General features: G+C 38.6%; 1 pseudogene; it reads left to right on the top strand.

Moving 5' to 3' along the window:
- Positions 1 to 3,874: 3,874 nt before the first annotated feature.
- On the top strand, positions 3,875 to 12,105 carry LOC130868563 (biotinidase-like; annotated as a pseudogene).
- The last annotated feature ends 272 nt before the right edge of the window (positions 12,106 to 12,377 follow it).

A 12,377-nucleotide genomic window follows, 5' to 3' on the forward strand; every position in this document is an offset into this window, starting at 1 on the left:
CAGAGTGCAAGCCATAATTAATGACACCTTGCTTAATTTCTTTTAGATCATTCATTCCTATTGGCATCCATCTAGCTTCTTTGACACCCTTTGAGCCTTTAAAAGTTGATGCTTTGTCAGGATAAATTACAGGGTATGTCGCTAAAACCCTGGGTAAGCCAGTTCTAATAGCTGGTGGTGGCATTGTATCCTGTCCTTGTGCCTTCTTACTCTGTTCACCAGCTCCAATAATGTCTTCAATCATTTCAAATCTTTTTATCATTGTCTTTCTTAAATCCTGAATCTCCTGACCTGCATGAGTTTCTCGTAATGATTGCATGGTTATTAGGAGTGCCATATTCTTCCTTAATGGCAGAATATTGAAAAGAAAACTGAAACCTAGTAACCAGTAAATTAAGGTATCCCCATAGTCATATAAACCTTGCATGATATAATCTATTGTATTAGTAAAGAAAGCAGTAAAATTGCATTGAAAATGAAAACTGCCATATTACCTATTATCCAGCAGGTGGTGCTGTTGCCAAGTCGTGACTAGAACTGTTGCAAAGGTAATGAAAATGCGGTCCTATTTCAGTGTCTGTCTTAGTATTTGTTAAAAACTGGGAAATGCAAGTTGCTCAACGAAGTAAATGTAATTAAATCAGTTCCATACACGGAACCAGAAACCCAGAATCCAGGGATAGAGAAGAGCAACCCAGAAGCCACGTATGCCTCCATGTGACATAGTTGCCCTGAGGGGTTACAGCCAGCTTTCAGAAACCACTTGCACTCTGGTTTGTGCCAATTAAGTGCTGTGCTTGCAAGGGAGATTTAAAAACAACTAAGAAAGGAGCAAACCAGGGGGGGCAGAGACTGTGTGGGTCTGTGAAGTTTAAATCTATGTGGGGAGGCAAACGGTAGGGTGCGTGGGGACTTGAAGTCAATCTGAGGCGTGTAAAAAGAAAATACAAAGAATTGCAGCAAGAAAAGCCACTGTGTGATAATTTATATTTAACTGCTGGCTCCACGCACAAGGCACAGGCCGTAGCTGAGGGAGGGAGGACTCGTGCCAAGCCGAGCTGGTGGCAGGCAGCTGAGCGGGGGAAGGAAGGGTCCTAAAACCAAACATTCGGGTGCCAGATGAAGGCATAAGTCACAATCTCACACCAGTTTGGAATTATGATTAATAGAATAGTTATTTATTTAAGGGGAGAAAACTTACAGATCACCATCCCAGACAACAGCCTTCTGCGCAATCAGGAAGAGAGCCTAGTCCCTGGAAGCGGAGCTGGAAGCCAGAGAGCGAGTGGAGGGAAGTGGCAGCATTTTTAAAGGGAGACAGACCACGCCTCAATGGGCTGGTATCTCAGCGGCTATTGGTTGAAGGAGCAGAAGGAGCTCCCGCAACACCATCCTTTGGGCAATAGAGAAGGCAAAGGGATTCCATACTGTAGAGAGCTCATTGACAGAATTACCTTATTATCTGCTCTTAGATCTATTATAGTTCTCCATTTTCCAGATTGGTTTTTAATAACACATGGAGGAGAATTCCAAGGGGTGGTTGATTCTTCAATATTCTGAACATGTAGCTACTCCTGTACCAGCTGTGTCTAAGACCTGCAGTTTCTCTGTTGTGAAAAATTCATAGCATAACTCATACATGTTTTTCTGTCAACCATTTTAATGGTGGGACTGTTGAAGCCTTTGTCTGATCAGCAGTTGTTTTGCCCTGTTATTGTACAAATTGAATTGTCAGTGACTATTCTTTATAATATCTCATAATATTTTCCCAGGAACAAACATTAATTTATGGTTTGTTTCTGAGATTTGGGGAATGTTAATTTGAGTATTCCATTGCTGTAACAAATTATGTCCCCACAAATTTAATGATAATGTCATTTATTCATATTTTAAATTTAGGTCTTTGTTCATTTACAGAAGTGTGCCATTATACTTGCTTTATGATTTCTCCTGAGACAGGCTCCTCATGGAGTTTTCCAACAGCAAAGAATTATCTTAAATATTCATCATTGACTTACATTCATTAGTCTAGTGCCTGCCTTTGCCACATCTTCTGCTTAGTACAGAAGAGAGGGAAATTCTGAATACTTTATTCTCAGAAATAACATTGTTTCTTGTAATGCCCTATCTATAATTACTTTTAAATTATATTATTTATTTTCCTTATATCATGTGACATTTTGATTTTTCCCCAACCCTCTGGAAATCACCTCTCCTATTCATGCATCATTATAGTCATGGGAATCAATATTAATTGTTTCTTGAATACATTTTCCAATAGTTCTGATCTTGCCTTTAATGGCCTACTTATCCGTTTGCATAGAGAAGTGACATTTTTAAAAACCAGATATTCAATTATTATTTGTCTACCATCTGAATTTGTTATTATTATACTAACTGCTTAAATCAATCTTTATAAGAAATCAGTAACACTTTCTTTTGAGCCCCATAAAACTTTAGAAAATGACTTAGTTTTCTTTCCTACCTTTTCAATTCCTTTCTAAGCATTCAAACCTGGTGCATACCATAAAACCAGGATGTGACCATTACATAGAGATTGCCTTTCTATGGAAGCATAATTTTCTTCTCCAAGAATTTAATCTTGGGAGATTTCCATACCTCTAAATTTACTCCATTGTTCAATAGTCTTAGCCTCTTCTCTGAACCAACTCCTGTGTTGTAATTGTGGACCAGGCTCTAAAAAATCTTTAATCAACTCAATCCAGTCATTAGGGATTATTCTATTACAAACTGACTACAAGTTTAACATTTCCTTCACAAAATGAGATTGCATGCAATATGAGATTACTGCTTCCTGGAATCTCCTTAAATCTAACAGAATTTCATTCATCTCTTACTCTATCATTTGGCAATTCCTGTATGTTTGTTAGATCTATTAATTTTGGTTATTTGAAAACCTTAGACTGTTACTCTCTATTCTTTTAATGCAATCAGTTCTCCATTAAATTCACCTATCTATATTTGAATATCTCAGTAATCTGCTTTATTTGGTTTTTCTAAGTCCTGTACCTTAGCATTCAGGTTAACCAACTGTTTTAGTGATACAACAATAATGATAATGCTGTTAATATTTAAATTGGCATTACATAAATTCCATCTAAATTATCTATTCTCTCATCTAACCATTTCATTTTCAAACTGTCTATCATATTATCAAACAGAGACACAAATTCCTTCAATGTAATGGTGTTTCCTATTTCTTTTACTGGGAATAAACTCTCTCTTTTAACTAATTCCTCCATTTAAGTATTCCTAATTATTTTGTCAAACCTACTGACAAAGTTGATGAAGATACGAGGTTAATTGCAGCTTCATAGAATAGTAATGGCCTGACTGGATTTCAAGGGAGCTGTCTAATTTGACAGCAGACAGAGAAGCAGGTTCAGGGAAAGCACACAACCCATTGTGGAGAGATAGAAAGAGAGAGGGAGAGGGAGAGAGAGAGAGAGAGAGAGAGAGAGAGAGAGAGAGAGAGAGAGAGAGAGTTGGATCTCTGAAAAATACATAGGAAATTGTTTGGAAAAGCACATGTGGAAGGGTGTTGCTTGGAGAGAGAATCAGCCCATCTATGGCAGGTGAGTACAGTGACATTTGGAGCCTAGGTATTACTGGAATTTGCCTGACAGTTGGTAACTCTTTCATAGATGCTACAACAGGAAATTTCCAAATTCACTCAGAGGCTTGGGGAAAGAAGAAAGTAAACCTACCCAGGTGTGGCTGGAGCCCCACATGCATCTTCTGCCTAATCAGGTGACTAAGAAGTATTAAAAATCCAGAGACAGATATTGGGGTTCAACTTGAAGATTAGACAAGGAAAGCAGTCAGCAATTGTCTCTTCTACCTCAGACCAAAAATGGACAAACCTGCCTCCATGAATCCTCTGATTGAAACTGAAAGTGAGACTTGTCTTCTCCCATCCTTCTCTAGTGCTGGGATTAAAGGTGTCCACCACTAGCACCTAGCCTCTATGACTAACTAGTGAGGCTGCTGAGAGTAAAGGTGTGTTCAAACATTGCCTGGCCTGTATGGCTGCATATTGTGGCTGCTTTGCACTGACCTTCAGGCAAACTTTATTTACTATAACACAAGAAATATGCCAGTATAAAAGTGTAATTACTGATTCAACCTTTTTCGAGCTCAAAGTAGTTGCCTGTTGAAATCTTGAGTAGGTGTCAATGGTGTGGTGTATATATTTAGTTTTCCAAATTGTATAAAATGGAACACATCCATCTGCAAGATTACATTCCTTTTAACACCCTTTGGATTACTTCCTTCAGGTAGTGTACTTTGGTTGTATAAAGAACAAGTAGGCTATATCTTTATACTTTACTTGGCTTGTTGCAGCACGATGAAAAGTCTTTTATAACTTTTTCCTGTTGACATGTTTTTAATGAAATTTTGAAGCTTTCAGCACATTTCCAATTAATAGTTGATCAAGTTCCTCATTACCTTTTGCTAGAGGCCATGGCAGACCAATATGGGTTTAGATGGGTGTTATATATACAGGATGACTCCTATTCTTGATTATTTCTTGTAACTGAATAAATAATAAAGTCAATTCTGTTTTATCTGGTATAAATTGAGCAGTTTAAATATGCTAAGATGATTAAAGATGCTTTAGGCATCTTGTTAATCAATAACTATGTTGAAAGGTTTCATAAAATTTATGAGTAGCATATAGCAGATAGCATATAATTGTGACTGTTAGACAAAATCTTAAGAGTTTTGATACACTTTACTTTAATTTTCTGATTTGTAACCTACTTTTCCTGGTTTATTTGCATAATTATAGAATATAAGGGCTCCAAATATTGGTATTGCCATTAAAATGTGATAAAGAATCTATCTAGTTCTCTTTATAAGCTTAATTCTCTTTCTTTATGTATATTTATTGGTAATATCTCCCCCAGAATTACTGCAAGGTCTTTTCCAAGGATCACTTTCTACCCATAATTTGTCATTTTAATTATTAGAAGGTACTATAATTTCTCCTGGGTCTACTTTGCTGACTGACAAGGTCCCAATTTTACTTTTAGAATCAGTTCAGAGAACTTTTCCATATAAGTTTTAATTTTTTTACTCTGTTTATGTGGTAAAAATATTTATTCTAGTATAGCAACATCCATCTGAATTAAAAATCATGTAGGGCAAAATTCTTGGAGGGTATTATGGCCAGAATGCACTGAAGATTCATATCCATATGATTGACATGTTTATTTTGTAATTTCTCTTTCACCAAAGCCAGTTCTCCCTCAGCTTCAGTGGATAATTTCTTAGGGCAATTTAAGCCCTCACCAATTTCTGAGGTTTTGAACTTATTCAGTTCAGTTTTTATCCCAGTGGTGTGCCATGGATAGGAAATGTCTCCTAGCAATTTTTGAAAGTCATTAACCATCTACAATCAATTTCTCCTCCTTTATACCTTTTGGTGTCTATTTTTTAAATCTATTATATAGCCTAAATAGGTAATAGAACCTCCTCTTTGTATATTATTTTCAAGAGCAATTTATAATCCTTAACAATGTTGTAGGCAGGCCATTTTTTTGTTCCCAACTGCTCAGCCAGGAATTAATCACACATAAACCATATTATTTGCTATACTGTTTGGCCAATAGCTTAAGCATATTGCTGGCTAATTCATATCTTAAATTAACACATCTCCATTAATCAATGTATTCCCATGAGGCTGTGACTTACCAGGCATCTGTCTGCAGTGGGGCTACATGGCTTCTCTCTGATTCTGCCTTCTTTCTCCCAGCATTCAGTTTAGTTTTCCCTGCCAAGCTCTACTATTTTGCCTTATAACAAAGATGGTTTCTGTATTAGCCAATGGTATTCACAGCATAGAGAGGGCAATGCTACATTACCTCCCCTTTTCTGTTTAAATAAAAAGGAATGTTTTAACTTTAACACAGTAAATTACATATAACAAAACTGAATTATAGTTAAAATTTTATGTCTACTTTATCTTTTATCATAACTATCGAAAACTATATCTATTCTTCAACTCCATCAAAGACTTCAGAATAATACAATACTACCTAAGTAAACAGGAAGTACATTGTAAACAACTTCCAAAACTCTAGAATTGACAGAGACATCTCACTACCTAAACAGTCACCCAAAGTTTTTCTGTATCATTGAAGCATCTATCTTCAGCCTACAGGCCCATAGTATCCAACAGACTTTTCTATGTAGCAGTAAATTTCAAAGACAGTTTTGCCTATATTGGTAGTTTGTCACACATATTTTTCTGTGTCCTGCAGAAAATCTAGCAAACCCTTTCATGAAGCAACAACCCTGAAAGATTGTTTTACCTTTAGGCAAGTTCAGCAGTGATTTCTCTGTGGCTCCTGCATGTTCAATTCATTTAGCATAACATCAAGCAGTCTAGACAAGATAATTTTCTTGCCCTAATGGCTAACTAACTTCATAAGGAGCCTATTCAATGCCCATTATCCTCTTGAAGTAGATTGGTGCTGCCAGAAACAAATGTGTCTCATTGGCATGGAAAGTACAAAATTGTTAAACATTTAAAATGCCATATTCACAAGGTCTCTGAAAGTTTTAAAGAATAGCTATCTAATGGAAGTATATATCTATATATCTAGAAAACATAACTAATATGACTACAAGTTTGAATTTTATAGATGATTATCTATTAACCCATATTTCTTAATTATACATTACATTTTAAATAGGCTGTACAAACACAATATCTTAATCAAAAGCAGAAATATAAATATATACAGTATAACAAAATTGACCTTAAATTTATATCAATAAATCAAGATACCTGACAATGCAAATTATTCATATATATATATATATATGTGTGTGTGTATGTGTGTGTGTATATATATATATATATATATATATAATGCCCCTTTAAATGTAAACAAACGTTTGTAAACAATATTCGGAAATATGGGCATATTTCTCTCCAAACTGCCTTCTGCTTTTTGTTGGGTGAATTATTTTGGGGGGTGTTAACAGTGACCATTCACGGAGTCTTGGTCCATTAAAGCACATTAGTCTGGAAGGATTCCACAAGTTCTTAACCTCTGTGAAAACAAAAGAATAACTTCTTTTCCAAATCAACATAGTCTTAGACCCAAATTTTGAAGTCAAGATTTCTTTAGAGTATATATGCTGGTTTAGTTTAACAGTCTGTACAATGAAATGTCTCTCTGTACTTATCTCATTCACAAAGATTCATGAAAGCACAATTATATACACAATTCAGACTATGTATATTTTTCATCTTTATGTGGCTTATTCTTCTTACTCTATTACTTTTTCTACAATTTTACTCTTTGTCTTTAAAGACTTTGCTTTATTTTTTAAAAATAATTTACCTGTTTTATTTATTTTTTTAATTTATTTATTTATTATGTATACAATATTCTGTTTGTGTATATGCCTCTGGCCAGAAAAGGGCACCAGACCTCCTTACAGATGGTTGTAAGCCACCATGTGGTTTCTGGGAATTGAACTCAGGACCTTTGGAAGAGCAGGCAATGCTCTTAACCTCTGAGCCATCTCTCCAGCCCCATTTACCTGTTTTAATAACTCTTTATATTCATTTTCTTTTCTCTCCCAAGCATATTTATATTTATCCAACACTGTGATGCATTGAGAGTGTTTTTTTTATCTGAATTTGTCTTTATTGTGCATCAGTAATACTTTTATGACCAAAACAGCTTCTTAAAATTCTAAATGTCTCTCTCTCTCTCTCTCCTCTGTCTCTCGCTGTCTCTCTCTCTCTCTCTCTCTCTCTCTCTCCACCCCACCCTCCACGCACCTGTTTCCTGCTGGCAACCCTCTATACTTGCCTTTTCAGGACCTGGGTGATGACTTTAGCACCAGACACCTGCTCCTCACTTCTGTTGCTACCCTCTCCTGAGTTACTTCCCACCATCTTCCACCTAAAGTTACTTCACAGCACTCTGGCATCCCACAGCCTCACAAGCCAGAAAAACCTCAGTGTTGGCTGCACGCTATTGGTGACACCTGCTTCTGACCAACAGGAGGACAGCCAACCGCTTTTAGCCAAGAGAAGGAGCGGGACTAGGAGTCATGATGGAGGAAGGTCATTGGTTAAATAATAAAGAAACTGCCTAGGCCCATTTATAGGCCAGCCCTTAGGTGGGTGGAGTAAACAGACAGAATGCGGGGGAGAAAGAAGCCGAGTCAGGGAGTCGCCATGATTCTCTCACTCCAGACAGACGCAGGTTAAGATCTTTCCTGGTAAGCCAGCTCGTGGTACTACACAAAATATTAGAAATGGGTTAGATCAATATGTAAGAGCTAGCCAATAAGAGGCTGGAACTAATGGGCCAGGCAGTGATTAAAAGAATACAGTTTCCTTGTAATTATTTCGGGGCATAAGCTAGCCATGTGGGCGGCCGGGTGCCGGGGACGCAGCCCCACTCCTCATATTACAACAGAGTGGCTCCCAACGTGCTAATGAACTCCACGTAAAACCTGAGAGGGCTTAAAAAGGACACAGAGAGAATTTAAGACAGCTTTTTGCTGTTTGTGGGTTGCGTGCAGCAAAGAAATTGTCCTGACTCAGCAACAGGAAAAAACTGGCTGTTTTAAAATGCCGGCTTTCTGGGCTGTGCCGCCATCGCGATCTCTGTCTGGCTCCTGCGGGAGACAGAGTCTTTGAATGGGGCATTTGGAGTAAAGTGCTATGGCTTGCTTGATGGCAATGTGGACTGTTGTGTGCCTGGAACTGTGTGTGGCTCGGGGGCACCAAATGGCTCTGAGGCAGGAGCGGCTCAACTCCGCCTTGGGGAACTGTGCTGGTCTCAGGCAGGAACTACCATAATTACCATAATAACAGCGCATTTAAGGTTGAGACTGGGCAGGACACAGGCAGTACCGTAATACCTCTAAATGATGCAAGTTAGGTTTTTAAGAAGTGCTTAACATTTTAAAAAATGCTCCTGGATAGTAAAAAAATTACAGATTCACAATAGAACAGATTTCAGACATAGAAGATCTATAAATGAGTCACAGTGTTGGATGACTGTACGTAGGCTTGAGAGAAAAAAAAATATAGAGAAAAAAATAAAGTTAATGCCCTTAAAAAAAAGGGGGATAAAGTCTTTAAAGAGACAGAGTACAGATAGTTGTAGATTAAAAGAAATAAAGAAAAATAAGCCACGTAAAAATGGAAAATTCACAGAGAGTCTGGATTCTTTGTATTATTGTGTTTTCTTTAAAATTTTTGACTATAAAGGAGCTAACTGCAGAGAGACATTTCATTATATGGGCTGCCAAGCTAAACCAGAATGGATATAAGGGTATTATGGTTTCAGAATATGGGTCTAAGGATATGATGCTTTGGAGAGGGTCTTCTTTTGTTTTCACAGAGGATGAGACTCTGTGGATTGCGTCTATCCCGATATGGTATGATAGACCACGCCCTCCTGAAAGGTTGCTGTGAACACCTTCAGAAAATTACTTCACTCAACTGCCGACTGAGATGACCCTGACACACAGGTTACACCATGAAAGATCTGAATAACAGCGCCCCCATTCAGCAGGAAGCAGTTTGGAGAGAAAAACTGCGCCCATGTTCCCAAATATGGTTTATAAATGTTCTTTTACATTTAAAGGGGGATATGATATAAATATAAATAATTTGCATTGGTATTATAAAGTCAATTTTGTTATGTGTATATGTATTTCTGATCTTGATTAAGGTATTGTGATTGTGTAGTTCATTTAAAAATATAATGTATAATTAAGAAATATAGGTTAATGGATAATCATCAATAGTCAAGCTTGTAGTCACGTTAGTTAGATTTTCTAGATATATAGAGATATATTTCAATTAGGCATTCTTCATATCTTTCAAAGACTACAGAACATGGCATTTAATGTTTTAATGACTTAGGGTTTTTCATGACAATGAGACACGTCTGCTCCTGGCAGCACCAATCTACTTCAAGAGGATGATGGGCATCGAAGAGGCTCCTTAAGGAGTTTGATAGCCATTTGGGCAAGAAACTGCTCTTGCCTGGACTGTTGCATAAACTGGACACAAAGAACCCGCAGAGAGAGGACTGCTGAACTTGCCTAAAGGTGAGATGGTCTTTCGGGGTTCCTGACTCATGAAAGAGTCTACGAGACATTCTGCAGGACACAGCAGAAAGTGACTGAACTGTCTTTGGAATTTTCCTGCTTGATGAAAATGTCTGCTGGATACTATGGGCCTGAAGGCTGAAGATGGATGCCCCAACAGTACAAAAGAACTTTGGGTGACTGTCCAGGCAGCGAGATGTCTCTGTCATTTCTAAAGTTTGAAGTTTCTTACTTCTTGTTTACTTAGGTAATATTATATCCTTCTGGAGTCTTTGATGGAGTTGAAGAATGGTTAGTTATAGTTATAGTTTTACTTAGTTATGATAAAAGATAAAATAGATATAAATATTGTAACTGTAATTCTTGCTTGTTAATTGTTTTGCTATATGTAATCTTGTTAAAATGAAAGCCTTTTTTTGTTTAAACAGAAAAAGGGGAAATGATGGAGGAAGGTCATTGGTTAAATAATAAAGAAACTGCCTAGGCCCATTTATAGGCCAGCCCTTAGGTGGGTGGAGTAAACAGACAGAATGCGGGGGAGAAAGAAGCCGAGTCAGGGAGTCGCCATGATTCTCTCACTCCAGACAGACGCAGGTTAAGATCTTTCCTGGTAAGCCAGCTCGTGGTACTACACAGAATATTAGAAATGGGTTAGATCAATATGTAAGAGCTAGCCAATAAGAGGCTGGAACTAATGGGCTAGGCAGTGATTAAAAGAATACAGTTTCCTTGTAATTATTTCGGGGCATAAGCTAGCCATGTGGGCGGCCGGGTGCCGGGGATGCAGCCCCGCCGCTCATATTACAACAGAGTCAGTCCTCAGTGAGGCAATAATATGAACACGCCCATTCTCCATTCAACCTTTGCCTGGTTCCGCCATCAGTGGAGGCAGGATGAACCGGAGACCGTGGCCTATGCCAAGCAGTCTCTTTATGTCTGGTCTGCATTGTGTCTGGAGCCAGTACCACACCTGTTGTCTTCCTCCTCGGCTGTTGTGCGCTTGCCCTGGGCCTCGGCTCAGGCTCCCTATAGCACTGCAAGGCCAAGCACTACATTGCTGCAGTGTATGAGCACCGGTCAGTCCTGAGCCCAAACCCTCTGGAGCTCACCAGCCGCCAACAGGCCCTGGAGCTCATCAAGCAGAACCTCGACATCTATGAACAGCAAGTGATGGCTGCAGCCCAGAAGGGTGTGCAGATTATAGTGTTCCCAGAAGATGTCATCCATGGGTTCAACTTCACAAGAACGTCTATTTACCCATTCTTGGACTTTATGCCTTCTCCCAGGTTGGTCAGGTGGAACCCCTGTCTGGAGCCCTTTTGATTCAATGACATGGAGGTCCTCCAGTGCCAGAGTTGTATGGCCATCAAGGGGCAGATGTTCTTGGTAGCCAATCTTGGAACAAAACAGCCTTGCCTTCGCAGTGACCCCAGGTGCTCACATGACAGGAGATACCAGTTTAATAAAGATGTGGTGTTCAGACACAATGGAAACCTTGTTACCATAAGCACAACTTATACTTTGAGGCGGTCTTTGATACCCCTGCTCATGTGGACCTCGTCACCTTTGATACCCCCTTTGCGGGCCAGTTTGGCATGTTCACTTGCTTTGACATCCCGTTCTTTCAGCCTGCAATCCAATTCCTCAGAGACTCCGAGGTGAAGCACATTGTGTACCTCATGACTTGGATGAACCAACTGCCTCTCTTGGCAGCCACTGAAATCCAGAAATCATTTCCCAATGCCTTTGGTGTCAGTGTTCCGGCAGCTAACATCCACCCCCCAACTCGGGATGTTTGGCAGTGGCATCCACACCCCTTTGAAATCCTTTTGGTACCATGACATAGACAACCCCAAAGGTTACCTTATAATTGCCCAGATAGCCACAAACCCCCTTAAAAGCCTGAGAATTATTTTAAGTAGGCACCATGAAGACAAGTTTGTTTTTCTGTCCTTTTCTTGTAAAGGTATAGTGAAGAAACAATAGTTTAAATCATTAACTGAGAGCCCATCCTTTGGGTAATAGACAAGGCAAGGGAATTCCATATTATAAATAACTCATTGACTTAATCACCTTATTCTCAGCCCTTAGATCTTTTTAATTCTCCATTTTCTACATTCCTTTTTAAAATAAATGCAGAAGAATTCCAAGGACTGGTTGATCCTTCAATATGCTGAACATTTAGCTGCTCCTGAACCAGCTGTGTCTAGGATCTGCAGGTTATCTGTTGTGAAAGTCCATTTTATGACCCATACAAG

Source organism: Chionomys nivalis, chromosome X (assembly GCF_950005125.1).
Source record: "Chionomys nivalis chromosome X, mChiNiv1.1, whole genome shotgun sequence".
NCBI lineage: Eukaryota > Metazoa > Chordata > Mammalia > Rodentia > Cricetidae > Chionomys > Chionomys nivalis.